At 50.1% G+C, this 20,816-nt stretch overlaps 1 pseudogene; it reads right to left on the bottom strand.

Moving 5' to 3' along the window:
- Nucleotides 1-20,816, bottom strand: part of LOC116763401 — a 79,639-nt pseudogene that overhangs the window by 52,356 nt on the left and 6,467 nt on the right.

Genomic DNA, 20,816 nt, shown 5'->3' with positions numbered 1-20,816 from the left:
TGCTAACACCAAAATATGCAGAAATCCTCACTCAAGGCCAGAATAATCAGGGTGACACATTTCTGCTATAGGTGCTTTTTGGTTGGTTGGTTTGGGGTTTTCTTTTAGCAAAAGGTTCTAGCATAAAAATGTCACATTTCTAACCAAAATATACTAGAACCTGTAACACCTTGTATCAGTCCTTCTGAAATTTCAAGTATAACACTTTTCAGAAGAATTTGACTTAGACCTTTGAATAAATTAAAAGTTTATAAAATGAGTGTCTGAAGCTCAGAGCTTTGCTTCTAAATAAATTAAAATCAGTGCTCTTTAAGTTAAAATGATGATGTTAGCCACAAAAGCTCAAAACTTAAAGTTTTGGAATCAATTTGCTATTCAACAGCAACCGCTGTAATTTTTGCCATCTTCCACATGAAATGGGGTAAGCTGTTCAGTTCATCACAGGGTGCACATACTAAGTGTAGCAGTTTACTTTTTAAATGTACTAAGTTACTATGTTACTTAATAGGCCAGAAGCATCAGGTTATATCACCCTGCTATATGTCATATGCTCTATTGCCTCCAGTTTTATTTTTCCTTTGAGGCTCTTTTCACTACTGAGATGAAGCCATTACACAAAGGACCATGAGCTCCCCAAGTTCCCGGCGCTCAGCCCGAGCCTGGGGCTTGGACCTTCAGCACATGCTTTTGCTGGAAGGGCAATGGTAAGGATGTGATGGGAGGACAGCAGGAGAAAGGATACAGGAGTAAAAATCACTCACTGCTGATAAGCTAGTAATCTGCTGCATCTGTCATGGGGATCCTGAAAACAGGTGTGCACCTGCTCTTCTGTTTATACCTGGAAGAGAATGAAATATGATCCATCATTTTGTTTCCCTTTCACTACAACTAAAGATTCTACCTTTAAAAAACTTGAAAATAAAAAAAAGTTTTCATGCCACTTAATAATCATATTTTACTAACACTAAAGGAATAAGCGCGGCTGTAAGCACGAAAGGCGCGTCACACGCGACCCCTCCATCAAACCAAAAGGACACCTGGATGCACAGCAAATACAGAGCAGGGACGGGAAGCGAGCACGCTGGTCTCGGGAAGAGGAAAGCTGGGGGGGAACGGGGCTCGGAGGGGAGGCCTCCAGTTTTCTCTGCAAGGTTTCGTTTCCTCAAAAAGTTTTGAAAAAAAAGACAATAAAGCATTAATATCTGCCGAAGTCAGGTGTGGCCAGGCAGGTGTTCAGTAGCCCACACGAACGTACATCTGTGGATATATATGAAATATTCCGTAATTTCAACTTATTATAAACAGTAACGGTTCTACATACGAAATGAGTTAAATATGTTGCTGAACCAGGGTGATGACCCCCTTCATGAGCCCCGGCCCCTGGCAAGATCACCCCAAGCCCAGGGACGGCCCTACAGGGAAGCTCCACGTGTGGAGAAGGGGGATTTCTGGTAACAGGAGGCTATTATCACATTTTGGATGGCATTTGTAAATGTAAACGCTTTATTTACACATAACTCCTGTTGAAATGCGGCACCCCGAGTCCAGAGAGGACAGGCCCGAGAGGAGATGACTGCCTTCATGTGGCGCCTTTGCTGGTGTCGATGTGATGCTCGGCCAGCTGAAACTCAAGGCCGAGGACGACAAGATAAACGCGTCTATGTAATAAAACTGCACAGACTGTACAGGCTTAGGAAATGTCTTTGCCCTGCAATGAAAATCAGTAACCATTACTAACAAAATAAATGTCAACAAAAACTCTACTGCTCTAAATATGAGATCCTTTCATCTTAACACCAAACATCTATTTATTCTAAATGTATAGAATGTACTTTGTTAGAACCAGCTTAGTTTCTGGTTTTTCTTCCTGACTTTCTAAAAGATGTTACATGATTAAATTTTACTGTAATGAGTGTTTTGAATTCTGGCCGTTTAAAAACTCTAAAATAACTGGGCAGTATACATATTCAAGCCAAAATTCTAAACCTGTTTTAAAACATAGTTCGGAGGTGTCTGCTGCCTCATTGCACAGCCCATGTCACAGGGTAGAAGTTGAAAGGACTAAGGGCCTAAAACAAATTCCCTCTCTCTTCACTGCTGCCGAGCGCCCCACCCTGCAGAGGCCTGGGAATTAACCAACTTTCCATTCCTGATTAGTTTCCCCAGGATTCAGTCCCTTTTTACAAGACTCATAGAAAATAAATGCTAACAGCTTTCTTGAAAATATGCTTTTTGCCAGCACAATCTGATGAATCGAAGCCGCGTCTCCTGTCATCACCTCTTTTCCTGTCATATTCCTGTCCCCCTTTCCCATTCTATTTCCAAGTGATCTCCTATAAGTTCACTGAAACATTTTTTTCCCCAGAAGGTACTTCCTCCACATAGTATCCCTTGGGCATATTTTCATCTGTACTATAAAATCACGTTGAATTTATATTTAAATTATTCCAGTATTTTAGTATTATTCGCTGTCATTTTTAGGCCACACAAACGAAAGGCTTATTTAACTGTGTGTACATATGTGCACACATGCATGTACTTGTGTGCTGTGCGCGCATGCATGTCACGTATGTGTACACACACACGCACACCACGCACGCACACACAGAAGAAAGTCCTGAACCGTCGATCAGTGTCAGTGTGCTGCCCAGCTGCCCAGCCTCCTGGTTAGGGTAGGACATGGGGACCCTGGAGAAGCTCTGCTCGGACAGCGGACTGCCCGACAGTCTCCCTGGGGTCACCATTACCAGATGCGGTGCCAGCTCTGTCCTGCGGACCGACCACACCTTCAGCGTCCGTCCCAGGAAGCGGACAGTGCTCACTGCTCTGTCGTGACCTGAGCGGGACAGAGCAGGAAGGAAGGACCGAGTACCTTCATCCAAAACACCAGAACCGCACCTCGTCCAGGAAGAAGTAACGCTGGAAGCCAGAGGCATTTCCGAGCCAAGCGACCCAGAGGAACCAACGCCCAAGGAGGTGGATTTTACTTCATTTAAAGGCTAAATATGGTTTCTGAAGGTGTTGAACTGTGACGTAACCCAACGGCTTGACCAGCAATTACAGCATCAGAATAATTAAGCTTGTAGATAACGGACCGGTTATCACTTACTGCATCCATCCCCTCCTTTTACAGGAAAATAAGCGTCTGCTCAGGAAGGGACAGGCAGTACTGTCCAGGTCATGCCGCTGGCCAGCGCGACGGCCGTCCAAACGAGGGGTCCCGCGCCCCGTCGGCCCCAGCGCTGGGCTGCCCGGCCCGTCAGCTCCGTCCTGATGAAGCGGCGGCAAGCGCTGTGGCTTCTGTCTGGGCCCCGTCCCGCCCCGCCCTAGTGACCAACTCGAAAGGCCTTCGCAGCGGCGGGGGGGAGGGGCACCCTTAAAGTCACCCCCAGACGCTGCCACCGCCTGCCACGCTGAGGAGCCCGTGCGGCGAGAGGCTTCTTGGAGGTGGGTTCTTGGAGTCTGGGAAATGAAAACTGCGGTCCTGCGAGAAGTGGTGCCAAACGGAAAGGGCAGGGCTGGGCTGCCCACTGGACTCCGGCGGGTGCGCCGGCGGGCGACGGGGAGACACTCGCACCAGAAAACCAGCGATGCTCCCCGTGCTGCAGCAAAGCTGCGCTTCTGAGCCGATGCCACGCGCCGGGAAGGGCTCCAGCCCCACGTCCTGGGCGCCGTGATCCTGGGCGATCCAAGGCCTCAGATCTCCCGAGTCTGACACTTCGTGACTGAAATCGCAGGGCTAGGAGACATCCTTGCCGTCGCAAGGAGCTCACCTCCAGCAGTCTGTGCTCACGTGGGCTCGGCGTGTGAATTACAGATGGTAAGTTAGAGATTAGACAGGGACTTGCAACATCACCACATCACACCTGTCAGAAAACTAACAGGAAGAACTGGAAACACCGGGAAAGACGCACATTGCAGCTCTGTGACATGACCTCGAGAAAACTGAGAGCTAAAATTTACCGAGCAGAAAACTATCCGAAATGGCTTTGCTGCCCTCTGGTGTAAGTTTCCGGGAGCTTCGCCGAAGCACCAAGGCCGCAGAAGGGGCGGCACCTCGGCGCTTCCTCGGGACGCCGCGACCCCGCGCCCCCCGCGCAGACACGGCGCTGCGGCCTCCGCGTGGGCGCGGAGGGCCGGACACCGTCCCTTCGGACCTCCGGACGCGCCCCTGTCGCGCTGAGCGGCCTTTCCTCGCACGTCAAACGAGGGCGCTCGCACCACCCACCTCCCCAGGCGGCAAGAGGCCGCGGGGCCACGCGTGGTGGATCCAGCGGGGCCCACAGTCATCCACTGCGGAGCGGGACACCCTCCTCTCGTCCTCCCAGCCCTCCCACCACTGACTAGCATCCCTCCCCGGCTCCCGACGGCGCGGCTGCGGTACCCAAGCAGGCAGGGGCGCAGCGGAGCAGACGCCGTAAGGAGCCTGCCCGGCGCCTCAGGACAGACCCGCAACTCCCAGTGACAACAACGGGACCTTCTCCTCCAAGCTCCGCCTGGGCACACGAAGCGCGGAGCCGGAGGCCTGTGCCGACGCGTGGCCTCGGGGTGAGCGCCGGGACCCCAGGGACCCCAGCCAGGACGCGCTTTCCTCTGTGTCCACGTGTCACACACGTCTTCTCTTCTCTCGCCTCCGAAGAAGACCGATGTGCCGGGTGTGGGCTGGGACGCGCTCTAGAAACAGAGTGAGCGACACAAAACCCAGGCCCGCAGTCCTCTCTCCCCCAGGGAGGAGGCTCCCGCCCGGGCGAGAATCAGGACGGACGGTGGGTGGACAGGGATGGGGCGCGAGGTCCCCACCAACAGGAAGGGCAGCGGGAAGGGGGCCAACTCGGCAGCGCCCAGACAGACGAAGGACTCAAGACCCAGAAGCAAGAGTTCTCAGCTCAGTTGCATCCTTTTATAAGAATTCGTTTTCATGCAATTCCATAATACTTAATGAAATTTTAATTACTTTAATCTTCCGAAATAACTGACCCCAGGATCTGGCTTTACACCCCTTGCCCTCAGCCCGACACGAGAGGGGGTGGGCCCCCCAGGGACGTGTTCAGACCCATGCAGCCTGTCCCCGCGTCTGCCCGGTGCCAGGCACGGGCTAAGAGGAGGCATGGGGCCGGGCTCCCCACGTCTCCGTGCCGGACAGCAGCGTGTGGTGGGAAACGACGTTCTAAAGCCTAAAGCATAAACACAGACCCCGTTAGTAAATTAAATATCATTGTGATCCGTGGTTTTCACACGGGACACACCACCTGCTTGCACTCTCAGAGGTCAGGTCCTCCAGGAGGGAATTTTAATTTAGCACCTAATACTGACCACAATCAAACTATCCAGAACACACTTCTCCTATTTCCCTTAGACGATGATGGAAACAGAAACCCACTTTCCTGCCTTCCGGGTAAACGCTGAGAGACCAATCCTATTTTCAAAGCTGAACCGTATGCCCATTAACCAACTACCCGCATGGGGCAAAATGCTGTGCTGAGAACAGGAAAGGGGGCTAATGATGCCTCTTTTCCCCAAAATGGAAACAGAGCCCATTTTAAAATGCAGGCTGGACTATCTACTGCATTTTCTTAGTTCAGCAGAAGCCCTTTTGCCAACAATAAAATCCACAGAGAGACGTCCACAACCAACGCAATCACCGTGGACACCCATCATGGGGGTTGCCCGGTGTACGTGCACGAGGGGCCCTGAAAGCGCACTCCCGACACAGGCACTGAGCCCGGCGGAGCCACGGGCCGTCCTGGAATTACATGGGCTAGAGGCTGGGTGGGTGAGGAAAAGAGACGCTGCAAGAAGCACGCCCCCCAGGCCCTGGTCTGCCCTTGGGAAGGGCCGCTCCTTCCCTCTGTCCGGAGCCGGCTGCAGACTCTGGGAAGAGCCGAGGCCGGGAACCCGGAGAGAGGCCGGGGCGTGCTCTCATCCACTGCCGGGTGTGGCCTCCCCACCGGCTGGGGCCAGTGACCCCTGGTTCCTCCTCTGTAGTTCACAAAAACACACGGACTAGTGAAAGATACTTTGTTTTTTCGGTTGTTGTTACAATACCTACCAAGTGTAAGGTTTTTTTTTTTTTTGCGGTACGCGGGCCTCTCACTGTTGTGGCCTCTCCCGCTGTGGAGCACAGGCTCCGGACGCGCAGGCTCAGCGGCCATGGCTCACGGGCCCAGCCGCTCCGCAGCATGTGGGATCCTCCCGGACGGGGGCACGAACCCGTGTCCCCTGCATCGGCAGGCGGACTCTCAACCACTGCGCCACCAGGGAAGCCCCAAGTGTAAGTTTTGAAGCAAGCAGCACCAGGAGTCTCACGAAGAGGGGCGAGACCTCAAGGTTTAGGACCAGGAACCTACAGGTCTCAGTTACAAAGCCAAAGAGGCAGTAATTTTAACATCATTGTCCTCCTCTCAAACCTACTTGCTTAAAAAAGTTCTTTGCCTTGTTCCGTTCATAAAAATGTTTATTTACAAACGCTACTAACTTCCAAACCATGTTTCTGTCCTGTCTGTAAGACGACTTCACTCCCCCAAAACCTCGGGGCCCCTACCACAAATATGCCCACAGTTCCGGTCTCACAAATTACACTCACCCTTCTTGGTCTAGCGGAGCTCAGTGGAATCTGGTTTGTTAAATCTCATCATTTCATTCCCCAGTTCAAGCCATGGTTCTAGTCTGTCCTCGTCTTGAAGGGAACGAGAATTGCACTTAGCAACTAATAACAAGACCATAATGAGGCTGAACCATGCCCCATAGGGTTAAAAGGCCTGTCCAGAAACCATGCCCACAGGGTTAACAGCAATGGGTGACCAACAGAAACCCTCGAGCTCGTCCTACAGAACAGCAGGTGAGGGAAGAGCTGGTCAGGACCCTCACGGGGAACGCGTCCCGACCAAGCTCGCCTTATCTTTGACTCCCTAGCCAGCTCTATAGATAACGCCTCTGACGTACGGGTCCCTTGGTTACTGAGGCTTCAGTCCCCACCCTTGGGGAGCGAATCTGAGATGTGCTCTCCCGTCTCGTCATGAATAACCCCATGGCATCTCAGCGTCTGGCAAGCGGACCTAGTTTGGTAACAAGACCCACTCATAAATCCACATGAACTAAAATTCTACATTTTACCTGAAAAAACAGCAGGTGTCCCTGATCATCATTGAAGATCGTCATTGAAGACCAGGGACAAGTGGTTGACTAAGCCACAGGCCAGCTGCTGTCCATCTCCTGCTTAAAAACGTGAGAGGAACTCCTTATAAATCATAGCTCAGAGGAGTCACACTTGCAGCAGATAAAATGTAGAATCTCCAGTTCACCTGGTGCTCATCTTCTCAGGTAGTGTAACAACAGTTTCCCCATCCCCGGGCACCGAGGGCCCGCCGGGTGCCTCACGTCGTGGCCCGACTTCTTCTACAGCGAGGAGCCTGAGGGCGGGGAGCCAAGGGTCACGCCCAGGACGCAGGTCTGAGCCCAGGCCGCCCACTCAACGGCTCTTGAGAGGCATATGCTCGGCTAAGCCATTCCATGTGAACAGTTCCCTAAAACAAGGGAGAAATCAGTTGTAGATCCAACATTCAAACTTGAGGGCCCACTTTTTAATCAAACACTCTGTAAGCAAGCATGTTGAGTATCACAAAAATATTCAGTTTACTGATAACACTACATATCTAATTGCCTAAAATTATTCCAAAAAATTCTTTGGCTAGAATTATATGAAAAACAGAAGGAAGTCAGCACAGTTATAAATAACCGTAAGCTTTAGGGATCTGCTCTGCACAGATGGCAAGCACCCATGGAGGTCAGGGTGAGGGGGTGCTGGTACACAACAGACCCTGGGTTGGGAGCAAAGGCATGTTCTCACCTGTGAGCAAATCTAGGGAGCAGAAATGACGTCTACTTCTGAAAAGAAGAGCTCAGAGTGAAGCTGCCTGGATGAAAACTGCCTCCCGACTTCTTCCAAACTTCACCGAGAAAACTGCTGAGGTCCCAGAAAGGAATTAAAGGCATTCTGATGCACTTGACATCACGGTGCTGCCACGAGGCCAAGAGTGCCCGGCCCTGCGTGCCCTCCTCCACCTGGGGGAGGAAGGGCTCAACCCACTGAGGAACCAGAAGACCAGGCCTCCAGGGGGCAGCTGATGGCTATTCTGCAGCTTCCCTTTGTCTGTGAATAAGCCTCTACGTGCAGCCCTCCCGCCAGGCTCCCTTGGAGCTTATGGAGGAGACGGCCACACACACGGAGTGCAGACCTGGACCCAGTGCTCGTGTTGCGGGAACTGCAACGCACACACAGACGCTCTGGGCTAATTCTAATAACGTTCCAGGGGAAGTGAGTTTTGATTTTAATCTCGACTCAAACACTGTCATATAACTTCAAGTAACCAAGATTTTAAAAATCTGTTTAAAATGGAACAGCGGGCAGAATAAGAGACTCTTACAAATGCAGAGAAGCGCGGCTCCGGCTGGACTGTGTACCTGAATCCTGAACACAGAGCGTGGCAGCTCGGTCGTGGGCCACGGCAAACTGCCTGATGAGCCTGCTTGACAGAGGACTCTCCAAAGGGTACTCCTCACTTCAAGGAGGATAAGAGAAAATAACTGAGATAGTCCGAAGTGGCGTTAGAAATAAAAAATAAACCGGAAACAAGGTGAAGTTTCCCTATTTACATGTATAACTTTACTCCATAACATTTATATATATATGTTTACATAAATGTGTATATATATATATAAACTCTTATTCAAAACCATGAAATACCACCTATAGGCTGCCTACAAGAGACTTACTTCAGAGCTAAAGACATACACAGACTGAAAATGAGAGAATGGAAAAAGCTATTTCATGCAAAGGAAACTACAAGAACACAGGAGTAGCAGTAATCGGATCAGACAAAACAGACTTTAAAACAAAGGCTATAAAGAAAAACAAAGAATGGCATTATATAATGATAAAGGGAGCAATACAAGAGGATATTATACTCATTAACATATACGAACCCAATACTGGAGCACCTAAATATATAAAGCAAATATTAACAGATATAGAGGGAGAAATTGACAACAACACAATAATGGTGGGGGACTTTAACACCCCACTGACATCAGTGGACAAACCATCCAGACAGAAAAGCAATAAGGCAACATTAGTCTTAAATGACACAACAGGGCTTCCCTGGTGGCGCAGTGGTTGAGAGTCTGCCTGCCAATGCAGGGGACACGGGTTCGTGCCCCAGTCCGGGAAGATCCCACATGCCGCGGAGCGGCTGGCCCCGTGAGCCATGGCCGCTGAGCCTGCGCGTCCGGAGGCTGTGCTCCGCAACGGGAGAGGCCACAACAGTGAGAGGCCCGCGTATCGCAAAAAAAAAAAAAAAAAAATGACACAACAGAGCAGTTGGACTTAGTAGATATCTACAACACTCCATCCAAAAACAGCAGAATACACATTCTTTTCAAGTGCACATGGAACCTTCTCCAAGATAAATCACATGCTGGGCTACAAAACAAGTCTCAACAAGAGACTGAGGACAGAAATTCTATCAGGCATTTCTTCCAACCACAATATCATTAAACTGGAAATCAATTACAGGAAGAAAAATGAGAAAAGCACAAACGTGGAGACTAAACAACATGCCACTAAACAACAAATGGGTCAATAAAGAAATCAAAGAGGAAATCAGAAAATACCTCAAGACAAATGAAAATGGAAACACAACTTTCCAAAATCTATGGGATGCAGCAAAATAAGGTCTAAGAGGGAAGTTTAATGTGACACAGACCTTCCTCAAGAAACAAGGAAATCTCAAGTAAACAACCTAAACTTCCATCTAAAGGAATTAGAAACAGAAGAATAAACAAAGCCCAAAGTCAGCAAAAGAAAGGAGATAATAAAGATCAGAGAGGAAATAAATAAAATAGAGACCAAAAAACAATAGAAAGGATCGATGAAATGAGATTTTTTTTTAAAAGATAGAACAAAATTGACAAACCTTTAGCCAGACTCATCAAGAAGAAAAGAGAGAGGACCCAAATAAACGAAAACAAGAAATGAAAGAGGAAAAATTAAAACCAATGCCACAGAGATAGAAAAAAACATTAGAGAATCCTATAAACAGTTATATACCAACAAACTGGACAACCTAGAAGAAATGGACAAATTTCTGGAAACATACAATCTTCAAAACCTGATTCGGGAAGAAATACACAATCTGAATAGATGGATCACTAGCAGTGAAATTGAACTTGTAATTTACAAACTCCCAGCAAACAAAAGTCCAGGACTGAACAGCTTCACGTGGGAATTCCACCAAACATAAAAATAGCTAATACCTATCCTTCTCAAACTATTCCAAAAACTTGAAGAGATGAAACATTCCCAAATTCATCTACAATGCCACCATTACCCTGATCCCCAAGCCAGACAAAGATACTACAAAAAAAATTACAAGCCAGTATCACTGATGAATACAGATGCAAAAATCCTCAACAAAATATATGCAAGTTGAGGACTTCCCTGGTGGCGCAGCGGTTGAGAGTCCGCCTGCCGATGCAGGGGACGTGGGTTCGTACCCCTGTCTGGGAGGACCCCATGTGCCGTGGAGCGGCTGGGCCCGTGGGCAATGGCCGCTGGGCCTGTGCATCTGGAGGCTGTGCTCCACAGCGGGAGGGGCCACAACAGTGGGAGGCCCACGTACTGCAAAAAAAAAAAAAAAAAAAAAAAAAAAAAAAAAAATATATATATATATATATATATATATATATATATGCAAGTTGAATTTAACAATGTATAAAAAGGATCATACACTATGATCAAGTGGGATTTATTACAGGGATGCAAAGATGGTTCAATATTCACAAATCAATCAATGTGATACACCACATTAACAAAAGGAAGGCTAAAAATCACATGATCATCTCAATAGATGCAGGAAAAGCATTTAACAAAATTCAACATCCATTCACGATAAACTCTCATCAAAGTTGGTATAGAGGGAGCATATCTCAACATAACAAAGGCCACTTACGGTAAACCCACAGCTAATGTCATACTCAAAGGTGAAAAGCCTGGCTAACACAAGACACCAAAGAATCCCTGCTGGTGCGGATATGCTGGCACCGAAGCTGGGTAAGGAAACGTCAGTGTGCTTTAGAAATGTACATGCAGGGACTTCCCTGGTGGCACGGTGGTTAAGAATCCGCCTGCCAATGCAGGGGACACAGGTTCAAGCCCTGGTCCGGGAAGATCCCACATGCAGCGGAGCAACTAAGCCCATGCACCACAACTACTGAGCCTGCACGTCTAGAGCCCGTGCTCCCAAACAAGAGAAGCCACCGCAATAAGAAGCCCATGCACTGCAACGAAGAGTAGCCCCCGCTTGCCACTACTAGAGAAAGCCCGTGCGCAGCATCAAAGACCCAACACAGCCAAACATAAATAAATAATTTTAAAAATTAAAAGAAATGCACATGCAGGACACAGACGTAGCATCATGTCTGAGATTCACTTTAAAATGTGAAACTCTTTGGGCTTCTCTGGTGGCGCAGTGGTTGAGAGTCCGCCTGCCGATGCAGGGGACCACGGGTTCGTGCCCCGGTCGGGGAAGATCCCACATGCCGCGGAGCGGCTGGGCCTGTGAGCCATGGCCGCTGAGCCTGCGCGTCCGGAGCCTGTGCTCCGCAACGGGCGAGGCCACAACAATGAGAGGCCCACGTACCGCAAAAAAAGAAAATAATAAAAATAAAATTAAATAAATAAATAAATAAAATGTGAAACTCTTCAGCAAAGGGAAACAAGAACAAACTTTTCTCACAATAAGTCTACTCTGTGCTGGCCACTAAAGAACCACCACCAGTATTTTTCATGTTTTGAATTCCTATGAATTATACCCAACTCAGGAGAAGAAATGTCAGCACACTCCCCACCACAAACACCGCGTGAAAACACGCAAGAGGCACAGAAAGGAAGGAGTGAAGGAAGAAGAAAACGCTGAATTTGCACTTCGACGAACGTGAATTCACAAAACGACAGAGCGAAGCTAAACAAAGGTAACTCAGACAAGGAACCCCTCTGCAGTTTGTATTTCAGACTACATTACACGAACCAGATTGTTTGTGAGTAGCCGGCTTAGTACTTTTTTCCTTAACAAGTCCGAAATACAGCGGAGGAGTCGATAAGACACAGGAGCTAAAATAAAAACACAAAACTGGTCTATGAGAGCAAACTTATATGACGGAGTTACTTCAAGGAGACGTGCGACTTAAAGGCAGTTTTGGACGATTAACTCATGCAGATACAGATGTGCAGCACGTGGAAGCGAGGAAAACCGTCAAGCTTATTCTTATCCTGCTAAAAAATGAATTCGTATTTTTAATAAAAGTCCTGTTGTGAAGTCTACCTTCTATCCTGAAATAAAATAATGTTTCACACGAAAATAAACCACAAGCCATTTACTTTTAAACAAGATAGAAGCCATGGTGTGAGCAATAATTTCCTTATTGCTGGTACAGCTGGGAGCTTACTAAACTTTACTTCTATTTCTTAAGATAAAAAGGAATCTAAATTCTCCCGAGTGATAAACCCACACGTACACATCCTTCCTGAAAGACTGTACCGGGGCGGCACTGACAGATCCCTTCCCACGCCGGGGCGCCGCTGAGACCTCACCGGGGCGGCGGGGTTGACTTCCACCAGGGCCATCTGATTTTCGAACATGGATGTGAGCAAGCAGAAGGCCTGCACGGACCGGTCGTGAGAGAATTAATGATGAACTCGAACTGTGGACGCAGCTTTAGCTGTGCTGATAGCACTGCTTGCAGGGCCCCGTGTGATCCCCTGAACTCTCACACCCACAGTCTCAGTAAGCAGCCACTACAGCGCCGTTGGGAGAAAAGAAGGATAAACCACAGTACAGACAGGTGCACCGTGCAGACTCTACGCACAGTGAATGGCCTACGACTGGCCTCACGACCACTGCTTTTGCTCATCACAGCACACGAGCCAGCAACTTGAACGCGGAGGCTCCTGAAATCTTAATTCCCAGCAAAGAGGAACAGACAAGCAATATGGCAGGGGTGCTCCCTGCCGTCTCCCTGAGTGCCTGCTGCACACAGGCTGGGGCCGGGGGCTCGACCTCAGGACACCAGGACATTAGGAGGGAGCAGACAGGCCCTGCCACTGGGGCCCGCGGCTCAAGGCCCGGCCCATGGAGAGCCAACCCAGCCCAAGCCCGCGGACTAAACACATAACACGGCTGTGAAAGTGCTGGGAAGCGCAGCGTCCCTGTGAGAACACAGAGCCGGGTCTAGGGGACATCCAGTTGGGTCTTAAAGGATAGACCAGCGGGATAGGGGGGCAGGCGTGGGCACTGAGGCCAGTGGAGGCTTGGAGAGTTCAGGGACCGTCACATAAGCAGACAGATGAAAAGGGAGGGGGGACGTCCCACGAGGAGGTGAGGTGTGGCCTGGGCCCCACCCCTGGCCGGCCGGGATCCCTCAGAGCGCAGGGTGCAGGCAGCCGGCTCAGAAGTGGCCTCGGCTGTAGGGCCCACGGGGGGCCGGGAGGGCGGGCAGGAGTCGGTCATCCCTGCAGCTCAGCGGACACCAGGAGGGGCGAGGAGACGTCGCTCAGCCTGACAGGTGTGAGGGTGACCAGGCACCACACCAAGGCTGCGGCGAGAACACAGGCAGAGCCGACTTCAGGGTCCCTGACGCGGCCTGGCCGAGCCCCGGGACAAGGAGGGAGGGCGCCGGGCTGCCAGCGGGACTGGGGACACCAGGAGAGGCCAGGGCAGCGCAGCGGTGACCCGCCAGCCTGGTGAGAGCAGCTGGCGCTGGGGACCAGCGCATCTCGTCCTCCTCACCTCTGACCTCCAAACGCAGCAGGCAAAGCAAAATTTTAAAGTTACACAAAATTCACACCAAAGATCCTTTGAACGTAGGTCTTACCCTTGCAACGTAAAATGGCCTCCAATTCAAAGTCTGCCAACTTAAATATGAATAAACCCGCTGGGCTTCCAGTCCGCAAGCAGCTGGCATTCTCAGAAGAAAGACTCATTTTAAAAGAAAAGGAGAAAAAAGTGTCCTGATCTTCCTCAGCTCCAGGGCACCGAGAATTGCGCTGGATCCACGTGAGCGGAACAGGTGACACACAACCTTGGCGACCTGAGGGTCCCTCTGCCTGTGTCCCAGGAGGCCAGTCCGATCACTTATAACCTCTCAGCACATCCCAGGGTCTGGGTTTCCTAGACACCCACTGTCCAGGGAAGGCCACAAGCTGGGCCCAACTCAACTCTGGACGGAGGTTTTTCTCCCCCCTGACGTCACAGGAGGTCAGCACATCGGCCCCCGCGAGACCCCATACAGGTGGGCTTCCCCAAGGGCGGGCTCCACGCCTGTGTGACGGCTGCACAGAAGACCCTGCCGGGTGGTGCTGACAGACTGGAGACTGACCGAGAGCAGCGTGCACATCAAGGCAAACACAGATCTGCCATTTCTTCTTTGTTTTTCCGTTTACAAACTAGACGCAGGCTGTAATCTGATTGATCAGCCGCCTCTGGTTTCACCAGACCTGGACTCAGAACGGCCTCCACAGACACCTCTGTCCCACATGCGCTTTGGGCATGAAGCCAAACAGCAGCCTCAGCCACTGCCCAGGCTGTTCTCGGGTCCTCAGCCTCCAACACCAGCCCCAGGGAGACCAAGCGAGTCTGAGCAGAAGTGGGATCACTGCTCCCTGAGGGACGGTGGGGACCCAAGGCCTCAGACCCACTAGTCAGCTCAAGTTCAGGCCAGGCGCTGTTCCGGAGCAGGCAGGGGCACCTGTGCAGAGACACGACTGCCTGCTGCGCAAGCACAGAAGGGCTGCGGCCGCGCCAGCAGCCTCCTCAGGTCTCCCACCCCAGCAGGACCAGAGGCTGCTCTTTAGTCATCTCCAGAGCTCTCCAAACTCTGTGTGGAGCCAAGGGGAATGAGGTCACGACATCACCCTTTGCCCTATTGCAGAAGTCAAGATCTGCCTAGATTTGGGTGAAGAAAATTAATCTCGCTTTTTTAATTAAATAGACTTAAAAATAACTGGCCGAGATTATCAACCTTAAGACATAAAATATGCAGTCCTAAGAACACTTACGGTTATGTCAGACAAAGATAATTCGGTTTATTTTAATCAGTCTAGAAAAAAAATGAACCTAATCTAGGAAGGAGGCTTTCTTCATACGGCCGTGGTGGAGTCCATGGTACTTACAATCCACAGTCACAGGGCGCCAGGCTCAGGACAGGAAGTGTCACTTCAATCTCTTCTCCTGTGTCCGGTGCCTTTGTGGAGGGAGGCTGACTGTCTTCTACGGACAGAATTACTGACAATCTGAGAGGCGACATTAAAATGATGTCAAGGTCAAGGCTAACAGCTGACCCAGTGGGATGTTGTAGGAAATGCATGTTGCTGGAAAGCTCAGATCACAAATCAAGAAAAATCCTTAGGCTTATACATTATAAAGCACAAGGTTAGAAATAAACATTAGACCCTATATCCTGAGGCCTGTAGGGAGAGAGATGGAGTCTCAAGGATAGATCCACAGAAAGGGGGTGAGGAGGAAATGGTCTACTTAGAGATAACTGTGAATTCCTAAAGTGGGCTTATTACTTCATAATAAATGAGTATTTACACAAGAAATAATGAAAGCCAAGGCAAACACATTAGGAAAAAATAGATCTAATGGATAAAGGCAATTTCTGACCTACTCTAAAAAGAAAGAGCTTACAGCCATTTACCTATATATATATATATATATATATATATATATATATACATATATCACAAACTGAAAGAACACCAATCACGATAAATCTGAAGGCGAGCAGAGCAGAGACAACACACCTGCTGTAACAAGAAAATGAATGGACGCAGGTGCCTAGGAAAGAGAATCCATAGCGGGATTAAACAGTAAAACCAGTAGTTTCCCCAGCTCCTCCTGGGGCAGAGTGGCAGATCCTCGGGCACCTGGCAACGGGGACAGGCGTGGGGAGGGAGGGGTGACGAGCGGGCTCAGTGGAAAAGCCGCGGACCCCTGGGCAGCCCCCGCTGTGACACTGCCAACGGGCTGGAGAGCCGCAGCCCGCTGTCCACTGAGACAGGCCTCCACCCGCCCCACCCCGCCGCTCCCACAGGACCTGCCTCGCCCGGGACCCTGGCTTCTCCTCCCTCTCTCTCCAACCCCTGCTGGGGAGGGGGTCGCTGTGGGCCTGAGCCCCGTGGGCGGGTCTGCAGGGCATCACCTGGCCAGCTGCATGGCTTGGACTCCACCCCCCTGGTGCGGAAACTCTCTCTTTCCTCAGGTCAACGTGTGTCACACACAGCGATAATGGTGTCCTTCCACCAAACCGAAGGTCCGAAGCTGGAAAAGCAAAACACCTCTAGACACGCAAGAACACGTGTAGACACAGGACTCTCACCAGGTGGTCGGATGCAAAGCAGGAAGCCAAGAAGAGTGAGCAGGGAGCCGACAGGGTGAGAGGCGGCGCCCTGGCTGCTCTCCTCTGGCCTCCAATCCTTCCCTCCCTCATGCCCCCACCCGGGGGCGTCCTCCTAACGGCACGTCGGGGGGGCAGTGCCGACTTGAGGTGCAGACACAACCCAGCGGTCACTGTCTTCCGTAAAACACTGGACCAAGCACGATGTGCTCCTGTCCCCAGCGCCACACGCCTGGTCTCTCCAAACACAGCACTGCGGACACAGCCCAGAGCTCCCAAAACCCTTGGAATCTCCTGATGAGAGTGACCACGGTGTCGCTTGTTACGTTAATGAGGTGACTGCTGGAAAGCCCTCAGGTCACCTGAGGATGGGGACTGGTTGCCAGGGGAACCACCCCTGACCTCGGGGGAGGGGTGCAGGGGCTGGATACGGACTTCAATCACCCACCACCAAGGATCGAATCAATCCTGCCTAAGCAATGAGCCTCCATAAAAACCCCAGAAGTACAGGTTCAGGGAGATCCAGGTGGGTGACAACATCCTCCCTGGGGTGCGATGCCCCCCACGTCCATGGGAACAGAAGCTCCTACGCTGAGGACGCCCCCAAACCTTGCCCTGGTAGCTCTTCCTCTGGCTGCTCGCCTGTATTAATCAAGCAGAGGAAGGGGCCGTGGGAACCTCTGATTTGCAGCCGAGTCAGGCAAAGTTGTGGGTGACCTGGGGACCCGCTACCTGCGACTGGCATCTGAAGTGAGGGGCAGTCTCGTAGGACTGAGCCCTTAACCACCTCCAGGTAGACAGTGTCAGAACTGGGTTAACTGTGGGACCCCCACTGGTGTCGTGCTGACCGGCTTCCCGGGGGACCCCCTCCCCCCGGTCTGGGGACAGAAGCATCAGAAGAGTGCGATGTGAAAGCCAAGGAGACGCACAGGAGGAAGACCTGGGTTACCTCCTCACGCGAGGTCTTTCCCAAATTATATCAACAGCCACTGTTTTTAAAAGAGAACAGTATCCACGCTTTGTGAAGTAAACCTCAATTGCTCACCTAAAATCTGGTAAATGGAATATTTATAAATGGAATATTTCCTGCCACATCAGTAAACAAAGGATGTCACAGTCACCAAAGATTGCAGCCCTGCCTGCAACTTGAGCCGAGGAAACTCAGGGCTGAAAAGAAAGCTGCCATCTAGCAGCCATCAGACTGCAGCCACTCCCCGCGGCGAGCCCTGGCGAGCCCTGAGGCAACTCAGGACGTGAAAATACTGGCCCCAGGTAGCTGAGGTGCACGTCAAAGGAATGACTTCACTGAGGCCAGACTCTTGCATCTTCCCATACATAGAAAAGCGCTGAATTCCTTACCTTGAGATGCCTGGATTTCTTTATTTAACGATAGTCCTTTGATGTTCCGACTACCTGCCCTTTGCTGCCAAACTCCTACATACCCTGGCCCTCACCCTCCCAGCCCCTCGCCTGATCGGAGCAGTTCTCAGTTATCTAAAGTGCCATGTCCCGGGCCGCAGTCCTCATTTTGCCTCAAATAAAACTTAACTCACAGCTCTCACATTGTGCGTATTTTTTTAAGTCAACAAAACTAAGTTTTTAAAAATATCAAATATCTTCAAATTTCTCAAAATATATAAAGCTGACACTAATGGTTGTACGAGATCTTACAGAGGACCGAGCTTCTCTGCAGGCGAGGCCCCGCGGGTATGAAAACCCCACCAGGCGCTGGAGGTACGGCCTCAGCAAAGGACACAAAGCAATAGTGAAACAGAGACCTTTGTGCACGTGTTCACTTAGTCATAACAACGTCTGAAAACTGGAGTTAGCCTGTGGTTCTCAGCTGGCCATCCACACAGCCGGTGACCAGCTGCAGCCTTTGCTGGTTCACAAGGAGACTCGGGAGGGGAGAGGCTATTGGAGGGGGCACGCGAGTTCTTAGCTTTAAAGGCGCCTGACAGAGTTTAAACTGGGAGCCAGCACTTTCACTGATGCTATTTCTTTTAGTCACATGTGAACTATTCCAAAGTAAGTTCCTCACCAGGAAGTAGAAACTGTAAGTGAACACAAATTTTGGAAAGTGCATGAGTGTGGGAAGACAGTGGTCGGAACGGCCCGGGGGGAAGCCTGGGGGGTCATCCCAGCCCCTCCATGAGTCACTAACTCCCAGAGTGAGAATAGCACCAAAAAACATTAAACACGCAGCAACAACGATTCTTAAGTAAGAAACAATAAGACTACGGAATTAGTGGTGAAAACAGCAATTAAATAAATGTCTCTTTTTTAAATCGTTGCCTAGGATGTCATTTCATTTAAAACTTACTGTGAATCCACAGTGTCAAGGATTTAGAAGGAGAGTTAGGATACATGAATATTGAAAACACTGCACGTCCTAAATAAACTTTATAGATGACATCAAAATCAAGTTTATAATTGTTTTCTTAACAGTCAAATAAAGTCCCCATAGTTAATTTCAGGACAATAATTCCAACATAATTCCAAGAAGTATGCTCGATCCCTGAGACTGATAAATGGATTCAGACCCCCTTGACTGTCACAGCTCTGGCTTACAGGTTAACATGTATGTATTAGGTTACATATAGCCCACGGACAGAAAACAGGTAAAAGTTTTAAGTTACCTGTTAACACTGATGAGTTGTATGTTAATGATCCCATACGATGGTCCCAAACCTTTGGACAGACACACGCTTCTTTAGAAGAGGTAAAAATTTTGCCATTATTGCTATAGTTTGAACTAATACTTCTACCAAATTACAAATTAATTTATGTGAATGGTTATCTAAAGGACAAAATAATAAGCATATAAATAATAAAACTACAGAAATACAATTAAAGATATCAGCATCATACATACAGGAGATAAACATTTCCAGAAATAACAACCTATAGGTTTGGAAGACCCAGACAAGAGAAGGTTGGACACATTTCCAGCACTTCATCAGCACTGCCCAGGAGAGGGGACAAGGTCACTGTCACCTGTATCCTGAAGAGAAAGGACCAGTTACTAAGCGACAGGCGCACCCTCCTGTTTTCCAAACATCAGCTCTAATTCTCACACCCCTTGAGGAGACGGAGGCCATCATTTCCATTTTCCAGATAAGAGAGGTCAGGCGAGCCCGGTTAATCTGTCAGCAGCAGTTGGTAAGTGGCGAGCTGGGGTTCTGGCCCCAGCAGCCTGCTCCAGAGCTTTTGCAAGTGCGAAATTTCAAGGTGACAGCAGAAGCATTTTACAATCTCTCTCCTCTCTCGCTCTCTCTGCAGATGCCTGTTAATCACCCCCAACTTTTCTCCAGCCACAACATAGGACATCCTCACTTTGTCAGTTAGAAAATACAGTGCACTGACTCGGAGGTGGATGGGAACTGAGCTTGCGTTTTGCGTTATTTCCTTCTTAAGCCTAATTTAGCTCTGAATGAATCTTCTGATATCGGAAAGTGGCCCTGCTGCTGGGCCCCCAGGATATACTGTGGAGGTAAATTAAGGTGCTAGCTCTCCAGGGCCCTGGATTCCGGGAGAAGGAGGGTTCCGTCACTGACTCAGCCCACCTGGAATGCCAGCTCACCAGAGGGTGCCATGAGCCCCGGCTCCCCACACCCGCCCAGCAAGCAGCCAAGACAGCAGGCCGAGTCCAGGACAGTCACCCCTCGGACGTTACACGCGTGGCAGTGACCACGAACCAGAAGCACAACACGAATCGTTCACACACTACCACAGTCTAATGCCCGTCCTGTACCTCGAAGCTTCTGTCCTCGGACACCGCGATGATGACACGTGCCTGCCAAGTGCAAAACCCGGCCGCGGTCACTGGGCCCGGCTAGGGTCGGCTAGGGTAGACCAGCTCTGGGGGAATTGGTGAGGGAAGACCAGGCACCGAGTGTTCTGGTGATTATTATTTTTATTAATAAGTTCTACGAATCTCACAGAAAATAGTTTCTGTTAAAATTAATTCTACTTTACATAATCCCCTGGTCCGAATTTGGAACTTCCTGTGCATAACGCTGGAAGCTAAAGTTCAGGGGCTGAGCCGAGAGGGAAGCGCCGCGGTCCTGTGGCCCCAGGAGCAGCGACTGAAGAGATGAGACTGACCGAGGCCGACACCCCCGTCACGCCCTGAAGCAGCATCTGGGGCGCCCCACCTCCCCACGGCCCACACCCCACACACGCTGCCCCGCCGCACCCGCCGCCGGGCCGGCCCTGCAGAGGCGTCCGCACTCCATGCCAGGCTTATCATTTTGTCTTTCGGGAGCATCTGTCTTCCTTCAAACACTGTACGTGCTAAGTGTCCGCCTGTTCATCCTGGTTTACCTTCCCCTGACATGAAGATGGTGTTTGTTAGGTTTGGGCGG

The sequence above is a fragment of the Phocoena sinus genome, chromosome 12 (genome assembly GCF_008692025.1).
Source record: "Phocoena sinus isolate mPhoSin1 chromosome 12, mPhoSin1.pri, whole genome shotgun sequence".
NCBI classification, from domain to species: Eukaryota; Metazoa; Chordata; class Mammalia; order Artiodactyla; family Phocoenidae; genus Phocoena; species Phocoena sinus.
Note: the sequence above shows the minus strand (reverse complement) of the source record. Positions and strands in the feature narration are given on the sequence as shown.